Consider the following 20,476-nt stretch of genomic DNA (forward strand, 5'->3'; position numbering starts at 1 on the left):
GAGGTCTCTGCGAACTACACAGACGTCTGCATCCCGCTTTATAAGCGGTACTTGTCTCCCTGCTCATTATTTCACACCTCTCTCACAAATTGAATGAGAAGACCGTTCCTGATAGGTATCCGGTGGCGTGCCTGCCAGATTTGTTTGTGGAAATTGGGGTTAAGAATATTTATTCATCAGTTGATCTCATGCAAGGGTTTTTGCAGGTGCCACTTGGCGAGAAGAGTAGAAGGTTGATGGCTTTTTCAGTCCCTAAGGGACATTATGAATTTACACAGATGCCTTTTGGTTTGACAGGCAGTCCTGTGACATTTACGAGGCTAGTGAATACTGTCTTGCACGGGTTGTTCGGGAAAAAAGTTTTCGTCTGCACGGACGATAATTTGATTGCTACAGATTCTATAGAGGAACATTTAGAGGTACTTAGGCCCTTAGGAGGCTTAGAATGGCAGGTCTGAAGGTTAAACTAGCCAATGTGATTTCTTGAAGAGATGGATCGTACTGTACGGGACCGCATGGTGGTCCTATGGGCACACGTGCATGTGAGTCAGCCATCGGTCAAAACAAGACAACAAAGCATCCTGCTCTCTCTCTCTCTCTCCCTCCCGTGCGTCAGCGGCGATCGCTCGAAGGAACGCAACTTCTACCATACAGTATTCCTGTCTATTTTCCTCTAACCACTGTTGTCTCGATTCATGTACAATCACCACTACTTGCATTGCCATGCAAGCATTCCGATCATGTACTCATAATGTTCCACCGAATCTTCTGTATCAAACTGGATGTATGTTTCTGTTTGTGAAGACGCCAAACGTCTCTCTATTTCACATATATTATGCTACTGCACTGTATTCATTAATCTGTCTCGAATCTCATGCAAATATTCATATGTGGAATTTCCTGGTCTTTCCATTGATATATGTTTTATCATTGTACGTTTATTATGTCTCTAACAATCACCATCTGTTTGTCTGTCCACAAGCACAGATGTCTGAAACATAATCTCTGTTTTGTCTTGTTTGTGTGTAGAAACTACATTGTGGCTCACACCAGCCAATAAAAACCATGAAGATTCTGTACATGTATTCAGTACGGAACCAGTAATAAACTAGACAACACCCAGCCTTTATGTCACTTAGGACATGTCATTTTGAAAGAAGGTGTGGAGTGAATGATGAAAAAGTCAGGGCTATCACAGATTTCCCTACACCTAGGAATAAGAAACAGATCCGCTCATTCATGGGAATGACGGCATTTTTCCGTAGGTTTGTGAAGGGGTTTTCTACGTCGTCAGCACCTTTGATAGATGTATTGACAGATGATGCACAGTTTTCATGGGGCGAGGCTCAGCAGGCAGCCTTTCTGAGAGTCAAAGGAGGCTTTGATGAGTTCTCCTGTTTTGAGATTTCCTAATTTCTCTTTACCTTTCACATTAGTGACTGGTGCCAGTCAAGAGGGGTTGGGTGCTTGCTTAATGCAGACAATTTGAGGGTAAATTGCATCCGATTGCTTTTTATAGCAGAAAGTTACAACACAGGGGAGTAATGAAAGGTTAACGTCTACTGTAGATAAGGGAGTGTTTGTGGTGGTGTCTAGTTGGGTTCATTTTAAGATGTTGTTAATGGGGAATAAAGTGGAAGTTTTTACGGACCGTAAGCCGTTGTTGGATCTTTTTAATAAGCCAGATCTTTCTCCTAAGAGGACTAGGTGGCTTTTGGATTTTTTGATAAGCCTAGGTATATTCAAGGCAAGCATAATGTCGTAGCAGATGCCCTTAGTAGGAATTTTGTGGACATGGAGGGTGACCATGTGTGTACTGTAACTGGTGGGTATGTACATTGGGATATTAGTTTACTGGAAAAGAAACACAATGAGGATGAGTTTTTAGCAGATGCAAGCTTCAAAATGGTGAGCAGATGCCCTAAGCAGGTTTGAAGTTAGTGGGTAATTTATTGGTGAGGAGAATTAAATACAAGTTGAGGAGTAGTGAGGATAAAAGTGATACATCACAGATTGTGGTGCCGATGGAGTTGAGTCCAGTGGTTTTGGATATTATGCACTGTAAGTTTGCTAGTCCACATGTGGGGATTGAGGAGACATACCAGAAAGTTTGTAATTGATTTTTCTGGAGAAATATGTTTTCTTCAGTGGAGAATTTTGACAGGGGATGTTCTGTGCATAATCCGTGTAAACCAGCGAAGGTTATGTCGTGTAAATTGGGGTCTTTTCCTATCCCTAGTAGGCCTTTTCAGAGGGTGCATATGGATGTGCTTACGAATTTTTTTGACTCGGCGTTTGGATATAGGCATTAGCTGGTGGTAACTGATGAGTCAACAAGGCTTGTGGAAATTTTTCCTTTAAAGACTAAGACAGCAAATGAGGTTGCAGTGACATTTTTTAAGTATATCTTAGTTTAACCAGACCACCGAGCTGATTAACAGCTCCCCTAGGGCTGGCCCGAAGGATTAGATTTATTTTTACGTGGCTAAGGACCAATTGGTTACCTAGCAACGGGACCTACAGCTTATTGTAGAATCCAAACCACATTATAGCGAGAAATGAATTTCTATCACCAGAAACAAATTCCTCTTGTCCTTCACCGGCCGGTCGGAGATTCGAACTCGCGACCACCAGAGTGGTAGCTGAGAACGGAACCCGCTCACCCAGCGAGGAACTAGTGACATTTTAATGGGTATATTTGTAGATATGGGGTTCCTGAGGTTCTTGTTACTGATAATGGGAGGGAATTTGTGAACAGAACATTAGAGCGTCTTGCAGAAGTTATGGCGACACAGAAAGAAAACGTTCTTCCGTATAGGCCTAAGGCTAATGGGTTATGGGTTATGTGAGCGAGGCAACAGAAAGGTGCTCGGAGCCCTTAGAGTTGCAGTGGGTGGTAATGATACTAATTGGGATCGATACATCGACGTGGTGAGACAGTATAAATGCAGTGGTTAGTCAAGTATACCTTAGTGTAACAAGACCACTGAGCTGATTAACAGCTCTCCTAGGGCTGGCCCGAAGGATTAGATTTATTTTACGTGGCTAAGAACCAACTGGTTACCTAGCAACGGGACCTACAGCTTATTGTGGAACCCGAACCACATTATACCAGGAAATGAATTTCTATCGCCAGAAACAAATTTCTCTAATTCTTCATTGGCCGGTCAGAGAATCGAACGCGGGCCCAGCAGAGTGCTAACCAGTAGGCATTATTTGGTTATCCATTTCAGGGTGCATTTGATTTGTTGTCCATACCTTCTCGTTGCGACGATACAATTAGATCGTTAATTGCTACAGCTACGGAGAGGCATGCACGTCTTAGTAGAAGTCTTGAGTCGAAGACACAAGAAATGGTTGAGAGAAGTAATGCGAAATCATTCTGCACAAGAATTGCGGTTGGGGATAAGGTATTTTTGAAAATTAATGTAAAAAATGAATTAAATTATAAATTAGGTCCCGAATTTGAAGGCCCTTTTTGGGTTATGGAAGAGAAAAGAGGAAATAGGTTTGCTGTTCTGGATGAAGATACAGGGATGACTAGATTGACACAAATATCTCAGATCAAGAGCACAACTCATTAATGGATAGAGGTTTGTCTGATTTTTTTTTTGGGGGGGGGCATTTACTATGGTTTTTTTTCTCGTTTTTGTTTCATTGGGGTTAAATAGTTATTTACATTCTTTTTATTCGCTTTGTATTTTTGGAAGTTAAAAGTTATACAGTAGTTCCGTAGAGTTGCATGGACGTTTTGAGGATTTGGGGAAGGCTTATAACATGTCGCAATTTACTATTGAGGGGTTTTGGGATGACTTAGACACTGTAACTTTAATATTGGGAAGGAGACCAATTCTTTCTTTGTTAGGCGGGTTTAAATCTCAGGTGAAAATGGTGATGGCGGTTTTAGAGGACGTTTATTTTCTTGGTGATATTTTGTCTTTGGGGGCATTGGAATCAGTCTTGATGAATGGGGGTTCAATATAGTTTACATTAGTAATGATTTATATAGGTATTTTGGATTGATGAAGAAATATTCGTCTGACAGAGGGTTAACTTTAGGTTTTCCGACGAGTGACGAGGAATAATTTTTATATTAGACCTTTTTCCTTATATTAGTGATTAAGTAAGTATATCTTAGTTTAACCAGACCACTGAGCTGATTAACAGCTCTTTCCTAGATTTACGTGGCTAAGAACCAATTGGTTATAACAATAGTTTAGTGATGTTAGAGGGACTAGACACTATGTATCTAATAGGGGATAAGTTTTAGTTGGTAGCTATTGATTATAGGGACAGGTGTACATTAGACCACTGTAGGTATGTTTGCGATAACTGAGCGTTCAGTGTGAGGAATATAGTTTCAGGGGTTATGAAATTTCGACTGACCCATGACGTGACTGATGAACTGTTCCTATAGACCATTCCCCAAACCCTGCATTGGGGTGTCATTAGAAACGTCTTCAGCAGTTGTGGTCGAGGATGCAGACCGATGAAGCCATGCCACAAAACGATGCCTTCATTTTTTCTAGAGGGGTTCACAGCTTGGATGGAGTGTGCACGGTAGTGGCTACGCAAGTTGCTGGCACGCGCAAGAAGATCTACAACTCATCGGCAAGGATCTTCATGCAGCACGTGCATCAAAAGCACAGGGCTGTGGAATTACGGGGATGGAGACTACAACGTTGCCAACATTACAACAAATGGAATACTTAGACTGTGCTGAACTATTACTGGAGCACAAATTAGTGTTTCCATGCGTCCTTGGTGCTTGATTTATAATTATTACAGTTATGTTGAAATATATTGAAAAAGAAATATCTCTTTCCCAAGACGCGCCTACTTCCTGTGTTTGCTCGAAGGTGTCATCACCAGTCGGTCACTGTTGTTAACACCTCGTGGACAATTAGCAATTCGGTGAAAACCCTTTCTTGTGGAAACGACACCATGTGGTATCTTATGCCATGCCTTTATAACATGAAGCAATATTCGATCCACACTGCATCAGAAAGTTTGTTCTGGAAGCTTCTATAGCATGGCTGGAAAGGGGCAGTTATTAAGGAACCAATCATTTTGCAGAAAATCGAAAAACTCCTTATATGGGGATGACGATTGTCTGTTGTCATGAGCTCCGCCCATACGGTGGTATATAAGCTTCTAGAAGAGACTTCCCAAGACAGAGACAGAGAGGGCAATCAGAGGTGGGACATAAAAATCTTGTTTGCCCGAAAACGAAGAGGAGTAGCCCTTCCCTTCAGAGAAGTCTCTTACTTTTCTCCATAAAAATCAGGTGTTCTGCCTACAACCAGAAGAAAGTAGCCAGCCCTTCCTGCTTGTGGATGAGAAGTCCCTAAGCTCTTCCATGCCTGAGACAAGGTGCAGCGAGCCAGCCCAGTGATGAAGAAGAGTAGTCAGCTCTTCCTGCTTGTGTGGAAGAGAAGTTGCTAAGCCCTTCCTGCCTGTGACAAGGTGGAGTAGTCAGCCCTTCCTGCCTGTAGCAAGGACGAGTCGGCAGCCCTTCCTGCCCTCCATTTGCACAGTCTCCAGGTCCTTGGAGAAACAGCATTTACTGCCTCATCCTGAAGACATCCCTTTTGTGATGTCTACGAGCCCGTGTTCATCGCACCAGCAACATCTCAGCTGAATTCCCAGCTGCCGAAGGGAAACTCACCAACTCACCATTTAAGTATTAAGAGCGCTCTACCTTGCAACCTGTTCCCCCTATCTATAACTGCTTAGAATTGTTTTGTTCAGTGTTACATAGAATGAGAGAGAGGGGAAACAACATTTCACTTTCTTTGTAAATAAGGTTGTGAAAAAATGTGTTGTAGCATTGTTTGAGTTTCCTTTTATATTCACTTCCCATATTTCAATTGCTGGTGTTGAAAAATTATTGTTTAGAGTTTGAAAGAACCTGCAACGATTCTTAGATCATGACAGCGTTGTTTTTAAATGCAAGAAACCTTGCTGCCTCAAGGGGAAGCAGGTTCCACAAATCTGTATGCCTGTTAATCATGAGTCTGGACCGTAGAAGTGAATAAGTGTGGCCCGTGTCGGGGGCCACCGTTAGTGGTGGACCAAGCTCCTGTTAAGTATACTGTATATGGAGATATTTGTAACATACGAACGCTTGCCGTGTTTAGTGATTTTGCAGATGCCTTTGGTGTTTATTCAGCGACTAGCGTACAGTGACTTTTGAGATTCAGCTGTGTCAGTCTTTACGAAGGCGGTTGGAGAAACCATGGAGATTCTGTCCACATGAGAACATTAGTAAATTCAGCAATTGATCGATTGGTGACCTGAACATTGTTCGGAGGGCGCTCGGATACAGCGTCACGTATCAGCGATGGAAATTTCCTTCATTAAGGCATGGAATCTTTTGGTCCAGCTAAGGTCGGATTCTGGAGTTAGTAAATGGAAATATAAGTGTACAGTAATACCTCTATCTTACACAATTTGAGTTGCGCGAATTCACAGACACATGAACTTTTCATTGGAACCTAATTGTCATATGCGATTTTTTCATAGACATGTGACATATGCGATTCCTTGAGAGAGGAGAGAGAGAGAGAGTGAGAGATAAGGGTTGTCCTTGCTGAAGAGAGTGAAGTTATTTATCAATTATTACGGAGACAGAGAGAGAGAGAGAGAGAGAGAGAGAGAGAGAGAGAGAGAGAGAGAGAGAGAGAGAGAGAGAGAGAGAGAGAGAGCAAAGTTACTACTCATACGTCAAAGCAAATACGTATTAAAGTAGCAAAGAGAGAGAGAGAGAGAGAGAGAGAGAGAGAGAGAGAGAGAGAGAGAGAGAGAGAGAGAGAGAGAGAGAGAGAATGTTTACATCACAGCTGTTTTGTGATTTTGATTTATTTTATTTTATTTTAACTAAAGTATGCTAGTATCATACAATATTTACGTACAAAAATAAAAATACAAATTTTACTTATAAAAGCATGAAAACTTAAATAATATGTCAAAAATTAAACATAAACACTTCTGCAGGGTTTCTTAAGGATTTTGCTAATGTGTGTCTGTGAAAAAACCACGCATGTCAATTAGTTAGGTTCCAATGAAAAGTTTGCGCACTGTGTAAGATCGAGGTATTAATGTGTGTGTGTGTGTGTGTGTGTGTGTGTGTGTATATATATATATATATATATATATATATATATATATATTTATTTATTATATATATTTAAATTCATATAAAATTCATATGTGATTACAGAGAGAGGCTGAGAGAGGCATTGAGGGAAAGACTGAGGGAGATTTTCAGGGAGATTTTGAGAGAGATTGAGGGAGAGAAAAAGGGAGATTGTCCAATTAGTGTTGTTGTACTACCTTAAGAAAGAGAACATGGCAGCTAAGGCCTGAGTGTCAACGCCTCTTCATTAGCAGGCATACTCTTCGTCTATCGAGGTAGACGGGAGTTTGGTCCAAGTGAGAGCTCACAAGTCAGGGCATCGTCCCACCCCTTGCATTCCAGAAGAACCTGTCAGTTCGGCAGGTATTACAAGCGGGCATGCGGCCCCACCGAACCACATTCACCTTCTTCTACCTATGGGATGTTGCCCACAAGTCCTTGGACACATTTTCCTTGGGTCCTGTGGTGACTGCACAAGAAGCTGTGCAGCTCGTCTGGCTCCCCTAAGGAGATAGGTAGCATCTCATATATGGTGTTTGTTAAAGCAAGAGAGAATGTGGGTGAGCGACTGGTCTCTTCCCTTTCTCTTTTACCTTTCTCTCTCGTAGGGCAGAGAGACAGGCAGCGAGTTGTCACATGCTGGACGGATGAGTTATGCAGGTGAGTGCGCAACGGGGGCACCCTGTCTTTCATCTTTTAGTAGAATGATTAGATGCATGTCCCCCTCTCTCTTGACAAGGGGAGAGAGGGATTGACAGTGACAACAACCCGTTGGTTTTTACTAGCAACTTCTATTGTCTCCACAACTGTTGGGTTCATCCACGCCTTCTTCAAGGCAATCATGCACTCATTACATTAAGTCCAGAGGTCTAGCAGCTGCAAAATCTCATATGTCCAACAAGCTAGAGGTGTGGGATTCCTTCCTCAGCTCTGCCAGACCAGGAAGGTATTCCCCAGGTGGGTAGAACTAACCAGTTGGTCCAGAGAATCGCCCTGACTCCCCCAACCAATAGGTAAGTCTCCTAAGTAAAGAATGAAGGTTTATATTCACGTAGGAACAAAAACCAAAGTTTTAAGTAATTTGTATTTTTCCTAACATACAAACCTGAAGGTCTTTACATTTACAGTCCACCTCAGCCACCCCTCATTCTGGTACCCGGGCCAAAAGGCAAAGTGGAGTACAGACTGATGAGTGGGCAGGGCTTCCCACCTACCATCGGTAGTTGATAAGCGAGACTGGAAGTTTAACGCCCATTCCAGCTCGCGTCTGCAAGCTAAATCCCTCAGTAAAGAACTTCAGGTTTGTATGTTAGGAAAACTACAAATTAATTTCATAAAAATCGGCTAGTTTGAGCCCATCCTTTAGATGACAATAGTATTCCTGTGATTTGGAAAATGTAGTATTATTCCTTTCTAGGAAAGGCTCTTGAAGAAAAATTATTTCTCAGGTTATGAGAAAATCTGTTTGATTTTATTCAGTACAAGTCCACTTAACGGTAGTTGTTATAAGTAAATAGTACACCATATACTGATACTACTTCAATGCCTACTTGAAATGGTAAAGAGTTAGTTGCAAAAATGTCCAGGGTAGGGTTTATTGATAGGCCAACATCGTGGTGAGAGTGTACAAAAATAAGTGTACAAAAATACAGTTGGTTTGATACAAAACATAGGAGCATGTTGTCTTATCACGTGCTGTGAGGTCATTCAAATAGAATCTGATACTGCACATGAGAAACTTAAGCAATACTGTTCCATCACTAGGGCTTACAAACAAGGCTCGCAAAACAGTCACTGGTTTCTTTACTTACTGGACTAAGTGAGGACTAATGACATAAATGTCCAAGAGGGCCAGGAGAGATGAGTGGGGGAGGGCTGAACAAGGGTTTATCTGTTCAGGAGCTTTCACAGCTGCTATTGGCTAAGAAGCAAAAATGTCATTACACGTCATTTCTTTTATTACTTTTGAGTGGCCGAGTGTCATGACTATGTCACAGAAGTTTCCATCTCTCGTTGGCTGCCCGCGTTTGTCTCTCACTCTCACTCTCTTCCATTTCCCCCCCTCTCATTGATGACTCCAAAAGTTACTATGAATTTATGACTGTTACATTTATGAACAAAATAATTTTATATAAAGTAGGGGCTTTCCTCAAGTTGCAATACCAGTGAACTGAAAAGCTTCAAGAACACATTACGAAATAACATATCAGTATAAACTGCCCAGTCATGTTGCATCAAAACTTTTCTTACTTATCAGTGTCTGCCCTTGCATGTATATATATACACCATGTATGTGTTTAAGTACACATATGTATCATACTGAAGTCAATTACAACACACAATTTATATGGTATGGCATACAAAACTCTAGGAATCCTTCCTTGATCAAACCCCTTATAATCACCTTCAACTCAGGCAACTGTATATCATTGGTTGAAACCTTGGGGAAACATTTAATGCAATATGTTTAATGTAAAATACAATTATATCAATCACACTTTATTATGGGACATTAACTTGTAATTGTATGATCATACACAATGCAACAGAAAGGTAGTAACCAGATACCACAATATTGATAAAATTGGTTGCAGAAGAGTAATTTACATGTAATCAACAAATCAACTGAACTTTTTACTATGTCAATTTAATTGCATACTAATGCACTTGAAGTTATGGCCTGCCAATACAACACAAACAAAAGACTAGGCACTGCTTCAGTTCTTGTTCACTGTTCATTCAGTCCCAACCGTTAAATGAGAATGCATCGGGGGCAACAGTTACTTCGTACCCATATAAGTCAAGGAGACAACAAAATGATCAGGTATTCCATTCAGATTTCGTCTGCCGCTCATTCAGTTGTAACTGTTTCAAAACTGCTGTACGTGATATCTGTAAGTCTGTCTCTTTCTTCACTCCGCAGGTTTAAAAGCAATTGTTACCAATTTAGGCACGTGAAGTGCAATCTTTCCTTTAGCCTTCAAAGGTAATGTCAATTGCAGTCTTGCAACTCTCTCTCACTTTTGCCAGCAATCAAGGATTGATTTATGGAACACACCTAAGAGAACTCACCAGATGTCACCTTGTTTCTACAAGTTGCTACATACAGTACGCGATAAAGTTAATAACCTTTAATGGAATGTACTTTATACAATTGCGTCAATCAGTATTTTCAGTATAATGGGCGCAATACATATTTAAAAGTCGTTTCAACCAATAATATACGATAGCCTAAGCTCTCGTACTTACTGTAAATTTTTTATGCCACACCAAATAAGTAACAACAATGCTGTAATACATCTTTAATAAGATTTGAATGAAATGTTTATTAGATTTTCAATGTGGAGGTGAAAAATGCAATACAAAATAGTACCTACTCTCAATATCAAATAAGCATGTGTTGACATTCATGTATGTATATACATGTGCATGTACATACATGTATGCATTATGATACTGTGCATTAGCATATTTTTTCTCCAAGGGTTATTCTTTAAAAAAAAAAAAAGATATTCGGTTCTAGAAATGTGATCAGGTATGAGAGAGAGAGAGAGAGAATTTCAACGTTAATTTTTGTATACGTTTATTCACTGAGTAGTACTGAACAGTTTGATTTTCATTATGTGTGCGGTATTATAGTGTATTCTGTATTGTTTATAAGCATATACTGTACAGTACTGTAGTCACAAAACAGGCAAAAAAAAAAAAAAAAAAAAAAAAAAAAAAATAGGGTACAAAATGAAAATTTTCATGATATAATTAATTATGTGGATACTTACCTACTGTTCAAGTTAGCTTATATCTTTGCGCAATTAGGTGCGATTGGCATACAAAATAAAAAAAAAATATAAAGCTTGGCTAACCCACCAAGACTGTCTCCGCAATCACCTGTTTCCCAGCAGGTGGCGCTGGAATGTTTACGTTCGTCAGAATTCTTCGTGACCACCCACTAAGATGTGGGTTTCCACTTTAACAGTAGGTAAGTATCTAGATAATTAATTTTATCATGGAAATCATCATTATTTGGAATGAATCTTCCCTACTGTTACAGTCAGCTGACTACCACATTGAAGGAGGATGGTGCGTTCGTGTGGATGACATAATGCATGAACAGAAAACAAGCACAGTAATGTACAGGAGAAAATAAGCCAGAAATAATTAAAATTATTAATGTCACGCCAATGCCACCTGATGGGAAACAGGTGATTACAGAGACAGTTCTAGCAGGTTAACCAAGCATTATTTTTGCCTGCCAATCGCACCTAATGGCGCGAATATATGAGGTGACTTTAACGGTAAGAATAATTCCAAACAATTGACATTTTACAACCATGAAGAATTTTTTTTTACCATATCCACAAATTTCCAATCTCCGCTAGAGCACTGGATATATTAGAGCGGATACCTGAGGGTTTACTGTAAATGTAGTTACTTTCCAGTATGAATTCTCATATGAATTATACGATGCTTCTGGATTATGGTTTCCCAAATCCTTGCACATGAATGCTTCTTTCAAGTATGAATTCTCATGTCTTGTGAGAGTAATTTTAATGGAAAAAATCTTCCTATATTTCCCACATAAGAGGCTTTTCACCATTATGGCTTATCTATGTCATGTAAGATGATGTTTCCTTGAAAATGCTTTCCAATATGAACTCTCATATGGCTTGTAAGGGTAATTTACCCAAAAAATGCTTTCCCACATTCCTTGCACAAGAATGGCTTCACTCCAGTATGAAGTCTCATATGATCTATAAGAATATGTTTCCTGGAAAATTCTTTCCCACATTCCTTGCACATGAATGACTAAACTCCAGTATGAATTCTCATATGATCTGCAAGATTATTTTTCCTAGAAAATGCTTCCCCACACTCCTTGCACATGAATGGGTTCTCTCCAGTGTGGATTCTCATATGAACTGTAAGATCTGGTTTCCTGGAAAATGCTTTCCCACACTCCTTGCATATGAATGGCTTCTCTCCCGTATGCATTCTTATATGAACTGTAAGATCTGGTTTCCTGAAAAATGCTTTCCCACATTCCGTGCACATGAATGGCTTCTCTCCAGTATGAATTTTCAAATGACGTGTAAGATCTGGTTTCTTGGAAAATGCTTTCCCGCATTCCTTGCACATGAATGGCTTCTCGCCAGTATGAAGTCTCATATGAACTGTAAGATTTGATTTACTGGAAAATTCTTTCCCACATTCCTTGCACATGAATGGTTTCTCTCCAGTATGAAGTCTCATGTGAACTGTAAGACTTTGATTCGAGGAAAATGCTTCCCCACATTCCTTGCACATGAATGGCTTCTCTCCATTATGAATTCTCATATGATCTACATGATTTTGTTTACTGGAAAATGCTTTCCCACAATCCTTGCACACGAATGGCTTCTCTCCAGTATGACACCTCATATGAACTGTAAGACTTAGTTTCCAGGAAAATGCTTTCCCACATTCCTTGCACACGAACGGCTTCTCTCCATTGTGAATTCTCATGTGACGTGTAAGATCTTGTTTCCCCAAATAAGCTTTCCCACATTCCTTGCACATGAACGGCTTCTCTCCATTATGATTTCTGATATGACGTGTAAGAGCTTGTTTCTGGGAAAACGCTTTCCCACATTCCTTGCACATGAATGGCTTTTCTCCAGTATGAATTCTCATGTGAACCGAAAGATTTGATTTCCTGGAAAATGTTTCCCACATTCCTTGCACGTGAATGGCTTTTCTCCAGTATGAATTCTCATATGATCTGTTAAATGCTTCTTCTTGGAAAATACTTTCCCACAATCACTGCATAGGAATGTTTTCTCTTTGGTAGGATTTGCGATATGACTTTTAAGATTAATTTTCTTGTACAATGCTTTCTCACAGTTAGTGGATCTGAAAGGCTTCACTCCATCGTGTTTATTCCTTCTCTTCCGTTTTACTTCCTTTTTGCGAGTTACTGGGCCTTTTTCTTTCACTACTGAATTAATTTCACATGCAGATTCATCATCTTCGTTAGACTCACAGAACACCTCTAGCTCTGCTTTGACGACCGACAACGGATCCAGAGGCAAAAAGTTACCATCACTGGTTTCACTAAAGGCAGCCACGTTGCTTTTTTCTTGATTTACGGAAGAGTGTGATAATTCATCTTCAGTTTCACTTTTCAAAGGAAATTCTAAAGAATGTTCTGGATTCATTTTAGCCTTTTGTCCTTCAGTGTTCATTATATCTTTCCGCCAGTATGGTACAGGCTGAAATCCAAGCTCTGCACTTCATACCCTTGGACCTTGTGCATGCTACTTCCTTTGCAAAGCACCAGCATCCACTTTCAGCTCAGGCGTCACGCTGTCACACTATCCAGTATTAGATTTTCATTTCTTTCTGAGCAGCGTTATTTAAGATTCTGCTTGTGACTTTCATACAGGTTGTAATACCAAAAGCTCCCTGTATTACTGCATCAAACACTTCTTCATCAAACAGAACCACTTTAAAATACATCGACCCCTTTATATTTTCAGTGAATACGTAATGACATGCAAGAATGATACATAACACTGTTCTGTAATGACAATATGTTCAACTGACAACTCTTAACACAGAATTGTTTGCAAATGATCATCCAATGAATCTGTTAAAAATTAAGCACAATAACTTCAGGACAACAGCCAGATTTCATTGCTGATGAATGAATCTGGCATTCAGAAGAGATTTTATTTGTTGTTGTAATTTTCAAAGTAAGAGTACAATAATTCAGAGTTGTCTCTTGTACTCTGAGAGCTGCTATTGGTAATGTTGCACGTAGTACCAATAAATACACATGCATTCCCAAAATCTTGAAGCTTAAAACTGATGAAGGTTCTTCTGGGGGAGAATCTGAAATCAAAGAATGCAACACAGAGTTAGGAAACGATGCCAGAACTGAAGCAAAATAATAAACCAAATTTAATTCAGGTTCCTATAAAGGTCTCCGGCCAATTAACAAGGTGTGCGTTTGACAGTATCCAAATATTAAAACAATCTAACCAAATGCTGTCCAGTCCAGAACAGCATCAAAACATTCCTGAGGCAACAATAGATTAACAGTTAATATTGACTCCCACCCTCTCACATCTGTAAACCTTCTTAGCTTAACATTACAGTACAGGCAGTTCCCCGTTTACGACGGGTCCGGCTTACGATGCTCCAAGGTTACGACGCTTTTCAAATATATTCATCAGAAATTATTTCCCAGTTTACGACGCATGTTCCGGGGTTACGACGTGTCGTACACCGATCCGATGGAAGAAATATGGCTCCAAAACAGCAGAATAATAAAAAGTTGGAGGTTTTTTTATGAAAAACTCAATAAAAATGCAGTTTATGTCGTTTTCAATACACCCAAAGCATTAAAAGTAAGGTTTTCTTAGGATTTTTGCAGATTTTTGATGATTTTTCGGTTTACGATGCGGCGTAAAAACGGAACCCCCACCGTAAACCGGGGGCTGCCTGTATTACTTATGAACATCTCCTTACTAACAAATCCAAGGCCAAGAATACAAAATGCAAGAGACCAGCATAAGAATTTTGTGGGGTAACAGCAGGGAGGGTACAATATACAGTAAATGCTTAATTATATGTGATCCAGTTATACATAACACCATATTATCCACAGATACAGTAGACCAGGGGTTTTCAACCTGGGGTACGCGTACCCCAGGGGGTACGCCAAGGGTCAGTTAGGGGGTACGCTCTCCCCACGGGTGTTAGGGTTAGGGGCCTGGCCGCCCACTGACTGCATAGCCACAGCTAAATAATTATCAACAATTTTCTTTATTTTTATGGAATTCTTTGTGTTTACAATATTGTTGGTTATGTCAGGAGAGTTGCGTACTTACTTCCCTTCAGTACAGTACTTGCAGACATACACAATGGAATGTTCTTCTGCTTTTGTTTTGTTTTCTACTCTATACAAAGTAATGGGGGTACATCACTGACATTAAAAATACCCAAAATGGTACGTGGGGAGAAAAAGGTTGAAAACCCCTGCAGTAGACAATAAGAAGAAAAAATAGTAAGGGTGAGTTGAGTAGTAATTTCAAGAGATGAAAGTTTTCACATTAGTTTCACCGACTGTTACTGTAGATACAATACACGAGTAGCTATTAAGACCAAAAGCACTGATGACAGTCTTGGAAAGGTATGCGTTGCTATATTTCCTCAAACATGACACATTTTTTTCAGTCTTCCGAACCACAGCTTTTTATGAAGGAGTTATCTTTCAGTGCAAGTTGGAAATGGGTTAACTGGTGGTTAAGAACTTCTTCTTCTGGCCTGACGAACGAAGAGGGGTGGTTGCAATGGGAGATATGATATAAAGTCTTGGTTTTTATACCAACAAAAATTTCATATTACAATATTTCCTCGATTCTTGTATCCATATCCACTGTTTGCACCTTGGCAGTGTCCACATTTAACTCCAGCCCACCAAATTCTACATGAATGTATACATACATAAAATGGTTACAGTTAAAAGCCTTTTCGTCTTCAATGCAGCAGGGATGGAAAGCTACAAAGTCTTAAAGTAATTTGTATTTTTCCTAACATACAAACCTGAAGGTCTTAACATATGGATATAATTGCAGTGTGAGCTGAGAGAACAGGTGTTTAACTTTATAAAAAGGTGGTTAACTACTGACGGTAGGATGGGAGGCCCCCCCATCCCCGTTATGCATTCGCTTTACCTTTCGGCCCAGGTAGCAGAATGAGGGGCGGCTTAAGGTGGGCCATTTATGTAAAGACCTTCAGATTTGTACGTTAGGAAAAATACGAATCACTTAAAAAATTTGTAGGTTTTTTCTACATGAATACAAACCTTCGGTCTTTACATATGGAGCTCTCTTCTTGGTGGGAGGATTCTGAGTAAATCTCTGAACTGACTGGTAGTTAGACTCACCTGGTCACTTAGAGCAGAGGAAGGGGTGCCGTGCCTCTGACCTGTTGAGCATATGTGATGTTCAACTGCAAGATTTCTGGGCCTATTGAATGAATGGGTATGTCTGACAGCTCCTATAGAATAAATAGTATATAGTTATGGAGCATTGAAATGTATGTCATATGATCCTTGATGGAATGTGCGACAGTGTTAAGCATGTTTAAGAAATCCTGGGGCGAGATAAACACTTGTGCCAGCATATACCAGGCTGTCTGTAAACTGTAGTTCTCACGATGTGTGAAAGGAATTTGGGTCTTGGAAATCTAGGTGCCTCACGTAGGCCAGAGTGTTAACCCTGTTGTCCTATATTGTGTCACGGGAACTCCACAATGCAGTGGCGGGAGAATGTTCTAGAATTATGTGTGCGTAAGTCCGCTTAAAAAGGGGTCATTGAGGTATAATATATTTGAATCTCGAGTACGGGTGAATTATTCGGGCCGTAACTTGAATTGGTGAACGTTCTGCCTGGTGAGGGTGCTAGACTTTTGCCAGTAAAGAAGGATTTGTTAGTGGTCACATGTCAAAGGAATTTCTGACATATAACTGTGACTTCAGTCATGACAGACTTTGACATCATTTTTGAGAGTATGTAAACTGGTGTCAAAACGTATTTACCAGTCCGAGAGTTTGATTTTTCATTTACTTTTTTTGCCAGAAGTTAAAGACAGTCTTTGGCCTTCTCTCCTTTAATTTTGCTTTTGTTTTGTCATGTTAAGTTTGGGAATAAAAACTGTATTTTTGTAGAACGTGAGTTTTGTCTAGCCTTGGTTTAATTTGAGCTATGACATGAGAGAGAGAGAGGGGTAGGAGATGAACACTGACATTCCTAGGTTGACTTCGATGAGCAGGGATGACGATGTTGACTTTAAGGGTAGGTTGTTTCTTGTCCTTTGAGATTTAGGATTTTGGTTAAGGAAGAAGTCGGGAGAAGGATAAAACATATGTATAGTGTCACTGATTCGAAAAGAGCTTGGATGAACCCATAGCGTTGGAGGCTCCTCTCTCCCCTTGCTAGACAGAGGGGAAGGACTTCCTTCTCTTAATGTACAGACTTATAGATTACAGTACTCAGGTACGTAGCTCACCTGTATCGCATGCCCATCCAGCACGTGACGGTTCGCCATCCATCCCTCTGCCCTATGGGCGGGGAAGGGTATAAAAACCGAACACCGTAGGTGAGATGCTACCTGTCCCTCTAGGGGGAGCTGGGAGAGCTACACAACTTGTCGAGCAGCCATCACAGGACCCAAGGAAAAAGTGTCCGTGGGACCCATGGGCAATGTCCTGAAGGTAGAGGGATGTGAATGTGGTTTTTCGTGACCACACTCCCGCCCTTATTACCTTTGTAACCAACAGGTTCTCCCTGAATGTGAGGGATGGACCAATGTCACTGACCTCATGAGGTGTGCTCAGAACATACTCCTGTCTACTCCTTCAGATGTAGAATACATTCACTTGATTGTCTCACAAAGCCAGAAAGAAATCATGCTCTTGAACACTTCTTTCTTGGTCGGACCAGTGCTAACGAAGATCCGTTGACACTCAGGTTTGAGATGTAGAGTCCTCTTAAGATAGTACCACAGCACTCTAACTGGACACAGTAGTATCAAGTCACAATCACCACCAACCAGGTCCTTTAGGGAGGGACTTGAATCTGGTGTCAGGGACTGAAGGATTCTGAGTCTTTGCTACGAATTCGAGCATGACAAATCCCTACTCCCTGAGTGCTGGCATTGAAGGCCATGTGGCTCACCAACTCCCTTGTCGATACCCTCTCTTCCTGGTCGTGTAGAGCAAAAGAAAGAGGACAACCAGGGACACAGTCTTGAGAGTCAGATCCCTGTCCGATGACTTTTGTAAGGGAGGTCGAGACTGTTTGAAGCTTCTCATCATCACATAGCTCTCTCATGAGTAAAGGATATGGATGCCCTTCAAGAGGACTTGGTGGGGGCAGTTGAACACATGGGATGTTCAATTGTCTTCTATATCACGACAAGCCGAGATAGAGAGAAGCCTCTCTCGGCGAGGAGGGACGAGGAAGTCCGCTACCTGCAGCAGAATAACTCCTACTGGACAGTAGAGCTAGCAGGTCTGGATACCACTTGGCATGTGGCTACTTAGGAGCCACCAGGATTGTCCTGTGATTCGGGGTGATCGTGATCCTGATAATTACCTGATGAATCAGACAAAACAGAGAAAAGGTGTAGACCTCGAGATTGTTCCATGGGTGTTGGAAGGGGTCTTCTATAACCACCTATGGTTCAGGAATGATAGAACAGAACCCAGCAGCTTTTGTTGTGTCTGGTTGCAAAGAGACCTATCATTGGGAGGTCCCAAAGATTGGAAATCTTCCGCTATGTCTGGGTGTAGGGGTCATTTCCCTATCACCTGACCACAGTGACTGAGCTTGTCTGCCATAACGTTCCAGTTCCCGGGAATATACCTGGCTGACAGCTCTATCGAGTGTGCTACTGCCACTCATGCACCTAAATTGCTAACATGTGGAGCTGAAGGGAAACCAGTTTAGCCCCTGCTCGTTAACGAAAGCTACTACCGTGGTGATGAGGGTACTGTTGCTCATCAACACCACATAGTGCCCCATCACTCGATCCCGAAACTCATTGGGCTAAAATGCTGCCTTGAGCTTCAGAATAGTGATGTGGAAGTGTCTGTTGTCACTGCCAAGCTGGGTATTCCTCTCGAGACAGGAATAATTGCATTGTCTCTGAACTTGTTGATACTCGAGTCTGAGGGGTAGACTCATTTCAACATGCCCAGATACTTACGCTCTGCTTGGTGTGAGATCAGACTTCTCAACATTGAATGGGACTGTCAGGTCACAACAAAATTCGAAAAGTCAGTCTCTGTATTGGAGCAACTAGAGGATAAGCATTTGAAAATCTGCATCCTAAAGTCCACTGAAAGCATGAAGTCGAACTCCCTCATGGCATCGAGTACTGACTGTACCGTTTCCATCTTGAATCATGTCTGGTGAACAAATCAGTTCATGGGAGGAAGGTCTATGACTGGCCTCCACACCTATTGTCTTCTCTACAAGAAAAAAATTATCTGTCCTGACTTCTACAGCACCTTCTACAGCAACACCTTCACCTCTCTACAGCGCCTTCTACAGCAACACCTTCACCTCTTCCCATAGGATGAGGTTCATTGGTGAGCCAGGAAACGCAAGTCTGGAAGCAGAATGGAATGTTGGTGAGGGGTGGGGGAACTCAAAGGTTTCTGCTCGGTATCACTGCCATGTTGCCCGATGGCTTGGCAGGTACTAGTGTCCTTCCTCTCCTCTTACCCTTGACCCCTTTCCCAGGCCGGGCAGAGAGTTGAACGGAGCGCTGCTGTGCTCATTTCCTAGCAGAGGCAGAAGACTGGGTGTTTTTGCATGAACTCTTGGAAGTCTGAGACTTCCTAGGACCCAAAGAGGAAGAGCCAGCCTGACTTGCAGTGTCACGTGAAGACCCAGAGGTCTTGACCACTGCCTGGTGAAAAGCAGAAATATAATTTCAATCCTTTGCCTGTCCACCAAGGTGTCCACTTCTCCTCTAGGGAAGAGGGAACCAGAACCAAGGACCGGAACATTCGAGTGCCAATGCCGACTCGGAACCGACAAACGTGGTGACTTGAGTCAAGACAGTGTCTCTTCTGAACACCAGGTTTGCCCACAGATTAACTGTCTGGTTGGCTAGGTAGGAGATGACTCTACCACCAGACAACGTCAGACTCCTAAAAGAGGCTTCTTCCTCGGAATTATGAGACCCGAAGAGGAAGAAGTGATCTTGGCCACTGCAAGAGACAAAAGGTTTATTCAGGAGACCATCTGGAATGCTGCCATGGCAGTCTATTCCATTGCCGCTGCTTCCCTGAGACAAGGAAATTCCTCTGCACGGAGGCAGTCCAGTGACAGACCCAGGCACAGGCAAACCAGGTCCAGGTCAACCTGTTTGGTCAGCAAAAGGACTCTCCGAAATAAAGAAGTGTTCCTCTGGTGAGTGAGAGGTTGGGGAAGTGTCTTGCACGATGGGCTAAACTTAAGTGAATTGTCGTGTTCATATGCAAGAGAATTCACCTGGCCCAAGACCTCTTTGGTAAGTCATGACCATGGCAAGCCTATCGAGACTTTGGGTTCCTTTTGGGGTCTCCAAAAGCTTCAATGATTGAAGAACAGTCTACGGTGAATGCCATGGTCCTTTCCTCAAGATTGTTAAACTGTCGTATCAAACAGATGATCTCCATCGCTGGTGATTTCTCTACCACTTGAGCATGTGACCAGTCTGGTCTGCTGACTGAATCCAGGCTGTATGATTCATGGCCGGGAAGGGATGGGGGCATGACACATTCCTGGCCCTGAACCCTAT

The 20,476-nt window shown here is 41.5% G+C and overlaps 1 pseudogene; it reads right to left on the reverse strand.

The window, feature by feature from the left end:
* Positions 1-8,717: 8,717 nt before the first annotated feature.
* The window catches only part of LOC136838231 (zinc finger protein 260-like), a 56,278-nt pseudogene continuing 44,519 nt past the window's right edge, over positions 8,718-20,476 (reverse strand).

This window comes from Macrobrachium rosenbergii, unplaced genomic scaffold, assembly GCF_040412425.1.
Source record: "Macrobrachium rosenbergii isolate ZJJX-2024 unplaced genomic scaffold, ASM4041242v1 282, whole genome shotgun sequence".
NCBI lineage: Eukaryota > Metazoa > Arthropoda > Malacostraca > Decapoda > Palaemonidae > Macrobrachium > Macrobrachium rosenbergii.